Source organism: Oncorhynchus clarkii, chromosome 12 (assembly GCF_045791955.1).
Source record: "Oncorhynchus clarkii lewisi isolate Uvic-CL-2024 chromosome 12, UVic_Ocla_1.0, whole genome shotgun sequence".
Taxonomy (NCBI): domain Eukaryota; kingdom Metazoa; phylum Chordata; class Actinopteri; order Salmoniformes; family Salmonidae; genus Oncorhynchus; species Oncorhynchus clarkii.
The window spans coordinates 77,869,220-77,880,765 of record NC_092158.1 but is presented as its reverse complement, the minus strand read 5'-3'; positions in this window follow the sequence as shown (position 1 = coordinate 77,880,765).

The window sequence follows — 11,546 nt, the reverse complement described above, 5'->3', positions numbered from 1 at the left end:
AATCCAAGGAGCCTTAACAGTTCTAACAGTCCATTTCTTAACAGGTGTATGTTTATCAAAAATTTGAAGAAGCAATTTCATAAATTCATCAAGTGCATCGTCTGGATGCTCCTCATTAATCACATCAGACCAACAAATATTTTTAACATCATCCACATGTCACAGCAAAATATTTTGTATGATCTCTTATACACTATTTTAGGCTCAGCTGTTGGAACTTTGGCTTTCCTGGATATAGCCACTATATTGTGACCACTACTTCCAATGGGTACGGTATGGATACAGCTTTAGAACAAAGTTCTACAGTATTAGTAGAAATGTGATCAATACATGTGGATGATCTCCGGTACTTTTGTATACTTTTTAGACCAGGGATGGGGACCTTTGATGGGGGTGGGTGCCATTAAAAAACAGAACTCCTTATGAGGGGCTTGTGGGTCTGCGTACTCACACCAAAACTATTATTGGTCCACGGGCCTACAAAAAGGGGGCCAGTTGCCCATCCCTGTTTTAGACAGTAATTATTGCCCATGTGGGGGAAAATCTAGGGGAAATGGCACAGCACAGCTTCCAGAGAAATAATTGTTTTCAAGCTAGCTTTCGTGGCTAATTGAGGTAAGACAGTAATTCTGCATGTATGAACTACACATTGACATATCCATCCCAAAAAATACTTAGTAGTCACCAAAGTTCTGGAGCATGTCTTGAAAAGACTCCTGTCCTGCTTCAGAGAACAGGATGGAATTTAGCATGGTATAGATCAGAATAATGATTGACATGATAAAGGAAAGGGATCCATTATTTACGGAACATTGCTGTAGAATAGAAAACCAAAAAGGGACCAAACTGGATTTATTAGCGACAGGTACTCTTCTGATAACATTCGCCGTCTTTTTGATATTTTTTGATCAAGTTAAACACAGAAGACCCCTGTTCTGCTGGCTTCACTGGATGCTGAGAAGGCGTTCGACAGGATGGAGTGGAGCTTTCTGTTCTGTCTTAGAAAAGTTCAATATGGGCCCAAACTTTGTTAAATGGATTAAGTCCCTATACTCTCATCCAAATGCCATGGTGACTACTAACGGACTGAACTCTGACAGATTCCCTTTGGGACGGGGCACAAGACAAGGGTGCTCGCTGTCCCCCCTGCTCTACTTGTTGGGGGCGGAGCCTCTGGCAGAGTTGATAAGGAGCAATCCAAGTATTATGGGTGTTTCTGCAGGCGGCCTGCAGCACAAGATTTCACTCTACGCGGATGATGTCTTGTTCTACATATCCAATCCTGAGAAATCCTTCCCATTTTAGACACAATTGCTCAGTATGGCAAGATTTCAGGATATAAAGTACATTTTAACAAATCCACTGTTTGCCCTCTCAATCTTACACTCACCAGCTCTATGAAGGCACTATGTCCGTTCCAATGGAAGATACAAGGGTTTCAATACCATGAGATCTTCGTAACGCCAGATCTGAATAGCCTGTTCAATGAAAATTATCTTCCACTCCTGGATCAAATCAAGAAAGATCTCCAAACCTGGATCTCCCTCCCAATTAGCTTAGTCGGAAGAATTAATGTCATCCGTATGAACATCCTCCCTAGACTGAACTATTTATTTCAGATGCTCCCATGCTATCTCCCAGTTTCCTTTTTCAAAACAACCAAACAAAGCATCACCAAATGTATATGGGGCAATAAAAGACCTAGGATCAATTCTCCACTTTATCAAAACCTGAATCAAAGGGTGGTTTTGCCCTTCCCTCCCTTCAATTGTACTACTGGTCTGTCCAAATCTGCAACATGCTAACATGGGATCACAAACAGACAAGAGTCAACGTGGATTCAGATAGAAGCCCAATCCTGTGGTTCATTGCCCCTAAGCTCAATTATATTAATTAATAACTTTAGTGACGTGGGCAACATAGCCAAAACCTTTGTGATTTACAGCACCCTACTAGCGTGGAGGGACTGTAAGAAATACCTGGGCATTTCCTCCCAAATATGTTCTCACTCGCCTATAGTATGCAACCCAGACTTGTCAAAAGCCCTGAGTGATGCCAACTTTAATATTTGGCATACTCTAGGAATCAGGACCTTTTCAGACCTATTTCATCAGAAAACCACTACACTACATTTCAAAAGCTCTGCATTGAATTCAATGTGCCAAGATCCCATTTTTTTTTTTAAATATCTTCAAATTAGACATGTCATTTCCTCATTTACTTCCAAGAGGAGGTTTAGAGCTCAGCTGAATGAAGTTGAAACCCTTCTTGCAACAGCACAATCCATTAAAGGCAAAATCTCCTATATCTATAGACTCCTTTCTGAGAAAGGAGGCTCCTCCTTTACTCCTTTGAAAATAATCTGGGGAAAGGACCTTGGTCTGACTATCAGTGATGAGTTATGGGCGGAGGTTTGCGACAGAGTATACTGCTCCTCTACTAATGTAAAAATGAAAGACTAATTACAAATTGTTGTATACATTTTATTTCACTCCAATGAGACTCCATAGAATGGAAACAGACATTTCTCCTAACTGTAAAAGATGCACCTCTTAAAGTGGAACCTATATGCATTTATTTTGGAGCTGTAGAGAGATTTCCAGATTTTGGCAATCTATACATACTGCTGCACAGAAAATACTAGATGTACAGTTTGATATGACCCTGTGTCTCTATCTTCTTAATGCCCAGCAGGACTTTGTTATTGATCCTGACAGAGAAAATTTGTTTATGACTATTACATACTTTGCTAAGAAATGTATTATTCTATTGTGGGCCTCTAAAACTATTGTGGGCATCTAATACCAGATTGTTGGCTTTCTCCCTCTTGAAAAGCTCACTTATGACCTCCGCAAGAGACAGCCCAAGTTTGAGACTCTGGTCTCCACTACTCAATTATATTTCAAATTGGACAGAGTGAATGGGGTGATTAGGGAAATGAGAAGATACATGTTGTGTAAGGTGCTGTAAAAACTAATTATTATTATATATATATATACTTTTTTAAATAATTATTTTTTATTATGTTTATTATATTTATATTATTATTATTGTTTTTTTTTCTTGTTTTTTCTAATCTGTCACATCTGTGAATGTGGAATGTGTTTTGTTGGTTGATTGAAAAACAAGAAAACTTAATAAAACTTTAAATTGAAAAAAAAGAAAACCAAAAAGAAGTCCATGCAGTGTAACTAAGTTTATGTTAGATTTTACACCTAAACATACGGTCACCAAGACCTATGCAAGCACAGGCTCTATAAAATGGCCTGACCTTCCCTGGGCAATCACTCCATACAGACGGAATTAATTTAGGCCAAATGCTCTTCCTGCCTTCCGGGGCTCAGTCGAGAGCCTCAGGGACAGAGGTTTCTTTTCAATGTACTAGTTTGGCTGGATAGAAAAGACGTGTAACTTTTCAAAGCAATTATGCAACCCTAAGTACAGGGAAATGGAATTGGCTTCTGAAGAAACAAGCACATGCTCCTAACTCCTGGGCTTCTGTTGATAAGTGGGGGAAATCAGAAGGCTAAACTCAGCGCTCAGCTGCTGATTGCCGTTTTCATAGGCTGTTATTTCTTCCAATATGGGAGATGGGAGGAGGGAGGAAAGACACTTATGTTGGAATTGATGACCCCTTCAACAGTGACTTCTAAACTTCCTGGCACATCTTGTATTAATCATCCTATCCTTAGGTCCTCCCTTCTAACTCTGTTTATCTTTCTCTGTGACTGTGTGCTATCTTGGTGACAGACATAGACACCCTGATGCACATTGCATTTATGAGCTGAATTATCATTCCAACAACTACAGAGTCACTGGATCTTTCTATGAATAGAACTTCAATAGAACTTCAACTTCTTCCCATTACTTCAAGAGAAATATTTTAGTCACCCCTGACTTTCTGACCAGTTCTGCAGATCTAAACAGCACTCATCTCCTGGCATCCCACCCAGACAGTGTTCTCCAGGATCATCCAACCCTTCCCTCTATCACCCCTCTTTTTCAGACCCCACACCCACATTGGCTCCCTGTCTAGGGCCCAGCATGGGAAGGAATTTTTTTGTTGTTGCGTGTGGTAAACCGACGGGTGGTTAGGGGAGCTTCAGTGCAACTGTCAGGAATCTGTGGGGAGGAGGAACAGCAGTCATTTTAGCTTTCTGTTAACTCTGTCTCCAAGAAATGCCTACAGCACCTCCTGCTCAAGCCTATATCACAAGTGGATAATCTGTACAAGTGGATAATTTGTGTCAAAAATGTGTTCTGTGAGATGACAGTATGCACTCGTTTAGATGCACACAAGAAGTTGAAGAGTCTACAGACCTCATGGCCTGAATGGCACAGTGGACGCCCACTAAACTGCAGACTCATCAGGCACAGCAGTATCTTCATCAGATAGTTGAAAATTAGGTGAGAGGAAATCACAGTCATGTCTAGAGATCATATTTGGTCCTGTCCTTTTATCCCAAATCAAGGCGATCCCGTGTCCGTCCGGGTCCAGATTGCATTGACCAAATTCCCCAAAGTGAGTGATTATGAATGGCATGAAGGTCCAGGAGCCAGACATGCAGCTATAAAGTGGCTGGAGTTGAAGGGTCATGATTACTTCTGTTGATTAACCATATATTTTATCTGACACCATAAAGAGATACAGACACCATGAGATACTGCAACCACGGAGGCTCATCTTGCAGTGTCATACTTGACGACCAAACTGCCTGCCTTTCTTCTGCCCTCAGGAAGTGGACATTGTGACACTCAGGAAGTGTTGTCACAACAGTATATTATTGGTTAAAATTGTGACAGTGCAAAAAATGGAATATGAACACACAGACGTAAAGGGTGTGAGATAAATTTGATATTCAATCCCATGCACATTGAAACACATCAATAAAAATACTTTCAAGAACATGTGGCTTAGTTCCAATGCTGCTCCGCTACCAGTTGGATCCCCAGGGCCAGAGATACTGTTGGAAACTTGGGTGTTTCACTAAGCAATAGGACGTGTTCCACCGCTCGGTTGCTGTTTAACGATTGCTGCAGACGAGATGAGATGCCATACTGCGTTGTCGCCAACAACCAGGTGAGTCATTCAGCTCCAAAATCTAAAACATGTGGCCCTGAATTGGCCTTCTGCCTCTCAGTCTGAGGTCTTGAAATGAGGACAAGGCAGCGCTTTAGAAGACAAAATAAGTAATCATGTTAAAAACACAGCCATGTTTATAATGTGTTTCTCTTACAAATGTGGAGAGTTACACAGCTTACATTACAAGTTTACAAGTTGTCTCTGATTTTGGCATGGCATATGAAAATAACTGTGTCAAGAGAGTTGATGTTGTGATAGCATTATGGTCCTGTACATCATACACATCACAGAGGCAAAACTCAAGTCCGCCTCTATTAGAGATTTGAGCCTCATGCCAAAAAATGACCGCACCGCTCAATGGTGAAACAGCAATCTAGGATCTGTGCCTGCAAGACCAAAATCAAAGGGAACGTTTTTTCGTCCAATTTATTTCGAAACCACTTCAAAAGCATTGAAGAACAATCTGAATCACTTTGACCATCCTCTCTTATACGTCTTATATGTTAGCAGGTTGAGGTCCTGAAAGAAACAAGAGAGTTGCACTGCACATATTAATGGTTGGTGAATGGGACAGGGTGAGTGGAGTTAGGTTACAAGGCTTAGACGTGCTGTTGGAGAACCCTGGGGTTATTGGGGCCAAATGGCAATCTTTTCAATCACTAATCATGGTGAGAGATGGAACAATGGCGTCCACTACAAGACAAGGCAGTGGAAAATGTTGTCTGAGGCCAAGTAATACAGACTCCAGCTTAAGTAAATCCTAAACTGCTGGAGTAAAGTTAGTAGGTAAAAGTGGGGGGCTTGTGGCTGAAGACCACAAACATTGAAGCCCGCAATGTTTCAGAGGGTTCTCGCCTTAGGGTCCAATGTCAACAACCAAAAGCACCCAGTGCCGTTCTGAGGGTAACCTCTCAGTGGTGATGGTCCTGGTAAAAATGTGATGCTATTTCTGCCTTCGCTATCAGATCCTGGCCTGCACCAAACGAATCCTCTCCTACCAATCAAAGTGTAGCACTACCAGTGCCCAAGATGCTTTCTTCGCATGTGTGCCAGCGAGTTCATCAAAACCTCGCTGATGCAAAGAAAATTCATTGGGACATAATACAGTATCAGAGCATTTGCTCAGTTGCAGTCAAGGCCCTGTCATAGCAGATTTATCTGGGCTACCACCTAAAGAAAAGTAAGGTAATAGCTGTTAGCCTTTTCCCACCTGTCTTTGGAGTCTCAGCTGTGGAAGTCGTGATTCTGTTGCTCTAGCTGTGTAAATATAACATTTTTGGATATAACATTTCTGCTCCCTCTCCCTTTTCACTACTCTTTCCTCTATGACCACAGAGTTAATACCCTGCCTATAAGGTGTTGATCTTAGCTGCCCTCCAGATTCCATACTGATTTGACCTGTCAGTTTCTGGGCCTGATTAAGCCAAGCAAATAGCCTCACCTGTCTCTGATGTTGGTCTGTGTAGGATGCTGGCTGGCTGTCGGACTCACACAACCTGATGGATTCCCATTGCTTGCTTCATTAGGCTGTCAATCAAGGACAATGTTTTCTCTGTCTGATTTCGTAGTAGCTGAAAGAATATACTGTAGATTAAGATATCTTATATACCATAGACCTCTGCTGTTTTGACATAGGATAGCATATCGAAACCAACCCTCGTTTTTCTGCGGAATTCTGATTTGGTAGAAAGGGAATGCTTAATTGTTGATGAAGGGGACATGGGGTATCTAAGCCATTCCCCTGCTACTCAAAAAGAGCACACATAGTACTGTGTGTAGGACTACGTCTGAGAGTCTTATAGGTTCCCTGTCAGCCCGTGGCACATTATAAAAATATATTGTACTTACTTGCTTATACACAGTAACATCTTCAAAAGGAAGTGTGATACATTGAAATGTAGAATATTTATTGCAGATGCTTTTCAATCCAAGACAAGGCTTAATGTCTTTCCCAGAAAATGTGTTTTAGCCCAATGTTTACAAGGCCAAAGGCTGAATTGACTCTCTGGCAATCTCACACAGGCTTTGAGGACAATACAGTGCCACTGACACGGCCTGCAAACAAAACCTGCGGACTCTCCTTCACCGCAGCCGATGTGAGTAAAACATTTCAACGTGTTAACCCTCGCAAGGCTGCAGGACCAGAAGGCATCCCCAGCCGTGTCCTCAGAGCATGCGCAAACCAGCTGGCTAGTGTGTTTACGGACATATTCAATCAATCCTTATCCCAGTCTGCTGTTCCCACATGCTTCAAGAGGGCCACCCTTGTTCCTGTTCACAAGAAAGCTAAGGTAACTGAGCTAAACGACTACCACCCCGTAGCCCTCACTTCCGTCATCATGAAGTGCTTTGAGAGACTAGTCAAGGACCATATCACCTCCCCCCTACCTGACACCCTAGACCCACTCCAATTTGCTTCCCGCCCAAATAGGTCCACAGACGACTCAATCGCAACCACACTGCACACTGCCCTAACCCATCTGGACAAGAGGAATACCTATGTGAGAATGCTGTTCATCAACTACAGCTCAGCATTTAACACCATAGAACCCTCCAAACTCGTCATCAAGCTTGAGACCCTGGGTCTAGACCCTGCCCTGTGCAACTGGATACTGGACTTCCTGACGGGCCGCCCCCATGTGGTGAGGGTAGGTAACAACATCTCCACCCCGCTGATCCTCAACACTGGGGCCCCACAAGGGTGCGTTCTGAGCCCTCTCCTGTACTCCCTGTTCACCCACGACTGTGTGGCCATGCATGCCTCCAACTCAATCATCAACTTTGCGGACGACACTACAGTGGTAGGCTTGATTACCAACAACGACGAGACGGCCTACAGGGAGGAGGTGAGGGCCCTCGGAGTGTGGTGTCAGGAAAATAACCTCACACTCAATGTCAACAAAACAAAGGAGATGATTGTGGACTTCAGGAAACAGCAGAGGGAGCACCCCCCTATCCACATTGACGGGACAGTAGTGGAGAGGGTAGTAAGTTTTAAGTTCCTTGGCGTACACATCAAGGACAAACTGAATTGGTCCACCCACACAGACAGCGTCGTGAAGAAGGAGCAGCAGCGCCTCCTTAACCTCAGGAGGCTGAAGAAATTCGACTTGTCACCAAAAGCACTCACAAACTTCTACAGATGCACAATTGAGAGCATCCTGTCGGGCTGTATCACCGCCTGGTACTGCAACTGCTACGCCCACAACTGTCAGGCTCTCCAGAGGGTAGTGAGGTCTGCACAACGCATCACCGGGGGCAAACTACCTGCCCTCCAGGACACCTACACCACACGATGTCACAGGAAGGCCATAAAGATCATCAAGGACAACAACCACCCGAGCCACTGCCTGTTCACCCCGCTATCATCCAGAAGGCGAGGTCAGTACAGGTGCATCAAAGCGGGGACCGAGAGACTGAAAAACAGCTTCTATCTCAAGGCCATCAGACTGTTAAACAGCCCCCACTAACATTGAGTGGCTGCTGCCAACACACTGACTCAACTACAGCCACTTTAATCATGGAAATTGATGGAAATTGATGTAAAATATATCACTAGCCACTTTAAACAATGCACTTAATATAATTTTGACATACAGTGGGGCAAAAAGGTATTTAGTCAGCCACCAATTGTGCAAGTTCTCCCACTTAAAAAGATGAGAGAGGCCTGTAATTTTCATCATAGGTACACTTCAACTATGACAGACAAAATGAGAAAGAAAAATCCAGAAAATCACATTGTAGGATTTTTAATGAATTTATTTGCAAATTATGGTGGCCCCATCCGACGATACCCCCAGGCAGGGCCAAACAGGCAGGATATAACCCCACCCACTTTGCAAAAGCACAACCCCCACACCACTAGAGGGATATCTTCAACCATCAACTTACCGTCCTGAGACAAGGCCGAGTATAGCCCACAAAGATCTTCTCCACGGCACAACCCAAGGGGGGCGCCAACCTGGACAGGAAGATCACGTCAGTGACTCAACCCACTCAAGTGACGCACTCCTCCTAGAGACGGCATGGAAGAGCACCAGTAAGCCAGAGACAGAGAATCCCAGTGGAGAGAGGGGAACCGGCCAGGCAGAGACAGCAAGGGAATTTGTTGCTCCATTGCCTTTCCATTCACCTTCACACACCTGGGCCAGGCTACACTCAATCATAGGACCTACTGAAGAGATGAGTCTTCAATAAAGATATAAAGGTTGAGACCGAGTCTACGTCTCTCACATGGGTAGGCAGACCATTCCATAAAAATTGAGCTCTATAGGAGAAAGCCCTACCTCCAGCTGTTTGCTGAGAAATTCTAGGGACAGTAAGGAGGTCTGCCATCTTGTGACCGTAGCATACGTGTATGGCAGGACCAAATCGGAAAGATAGGTAGGAGCAAGCCCATGTAATGCTTTGTAGGTTAGCAGTAAAACCTTGAAATCAGCCCTTGCCTTAACAGGAAGCCAGTGTAGAGAGGCTAGCACTGGAGTAATAAGATCACATATTTTGGTTCTAATCAAGATTCTAGCAGCCGTGTTTAGCACTAACTGAAGCTTATTTAGTGCTCCAGGCTCTGTAGCCGGAAAGTAGAGCTTTGCAGTAGTCTAACCTAGAAGTGACAAAAGCATGGATAAATGTTTCTGCATCATTTTTGGACAGAAACTTTCTGTTTTTTGCAATGTTACATAGATGTAAAAAAGCTATCCTTGAAACAGTCTTGATATGTTCGTCAAAAGAGAGATCAGGGTCCAGAGTAACGCTGATGTCCTTCACAGTTTTATTTGAGACGACTGTACAAGCATCAAGATTAAGTGTAAGATTCAACAGAATAGCTCTTTGTTTCTTGGGACCTAGAACAAGCATCTCTGTTTTGTCTGAGTTTAAAAGTAGAACATTTGCAGCCATCCACTTCCTTATGTCTGAAACATAGGCTTCCAGCGAGGGCAATTTTGGGGCTTCACCATGTTTCATCGAAATGTACAGCTGTGTGTCATCCGCATAGCAGTGAAAGTTAACATTATGTTTCCGAATGACATCATCAAGAGGTAAAATATATTGTTAAAAACAATAGTGGTCCTAAAACGGAACCTTGAGGAACACCGAAATTTACAGTTGATTTGTCAGAGGACAAACCATCCACAAAGACAAACTGATATCTTTCAGACAGATAAGATCTAAACCAGGCCAGAACTTGTCCGTGTAGACCAATTTGGGTTTCCAATCTCTCCAAAAGAATGTGGTGATCGATGGTATCAAAAGCAGCGCTAAGGTCTATGAGCACAAGGACAGATGCAGAGCCTCGGTCTGACGCCATTAAAAGGTCATTTACCACCTTCACAAGTGCAGTCTCAGTGCTATGATGGGGTCTATAACCAGACTGAAGCGTTTTGTATACATTGTTTGTCTTCAGGAAGGCAGTGAGTTTCTGCGCAACAGCTTTTTCTAAAATGTTTGAGAGGAATGGGAGATTCGATATAGGCCGATAGTTTTTTATATTTTCTGGGTCAAGGTTTGGCTTTTTCAAGAGAAGCTTTATTACTGCCACTTTTAGTGAGTTTGGTACACATCCGGTGGATAGAGAGCCGTTTATTATGTTCAACATAGGAGGGCCAAGCACAGGAAGCAGCTCTTTCAATAGTTTATTTGGAATAGGGTCCAGTATGCAGCTTGAAGGTTTAGAGGCCATGATTATTTTCATCAATGTGTCAAGAGATATAGTATTAAAAAACTTGACTGTCTCCCTTGATCCTAGGTCCTGGCAGAGTTGTGTAGACTCAGGACAACTGAGCTTTTGAGGAATATGCAGATTTAAAGAGGGGTCCGTATTTGCTTTGTAATGATCATGATCTTTTCCTCAAAGAAGTTCATGAATTTATCACTGCTGTGAAAGCCGTGAGGTCAGGGCTCTGTGCAGGCCAGTCAAGTTCTTCCACACCGATCTCGACAAACAATTTTGTGCACAGGGTCATTGTCATGCTGAAACAGGAAAGGGCCTTCCCCAAACTGTTGCAACAAAGTTGGAAGCACAGAATAGTCTAGAATGCCATTGTATGGTGCAGCGTTAAGATTTCCCTTCCCTGGACGTAAGGGGTTCTAGCCCGAACCATGAAAAACAGCCCGGGACCATTATTCCTCTTCCACCAAACTTTACAGTTGGCACTATGCATTCAGACAAGTAGCTTTCTCCTGGCATCCGCCAAACCGAGATTCGTCCGTCGGTCTGCCAGATGGTGAAGCGTGATTCATCACTCCAGAGAACGCGTTTCCACTGCTCCAGAGTCCAATGGTGGCGAGTTTTACACCACTTCAGCCGACACTTGGCATTGTGATGGTGATCTTAGGCTTTTGTGTGCAATTTTATACAGCTGTCAGCAACGGGTGTGGTTAAAATAGCTGAATCCACTAATTTGAAGGGGTGCCCACATACTTTTGTATGTATGTGTATGTGATTAATTCTGCCCAATGATAT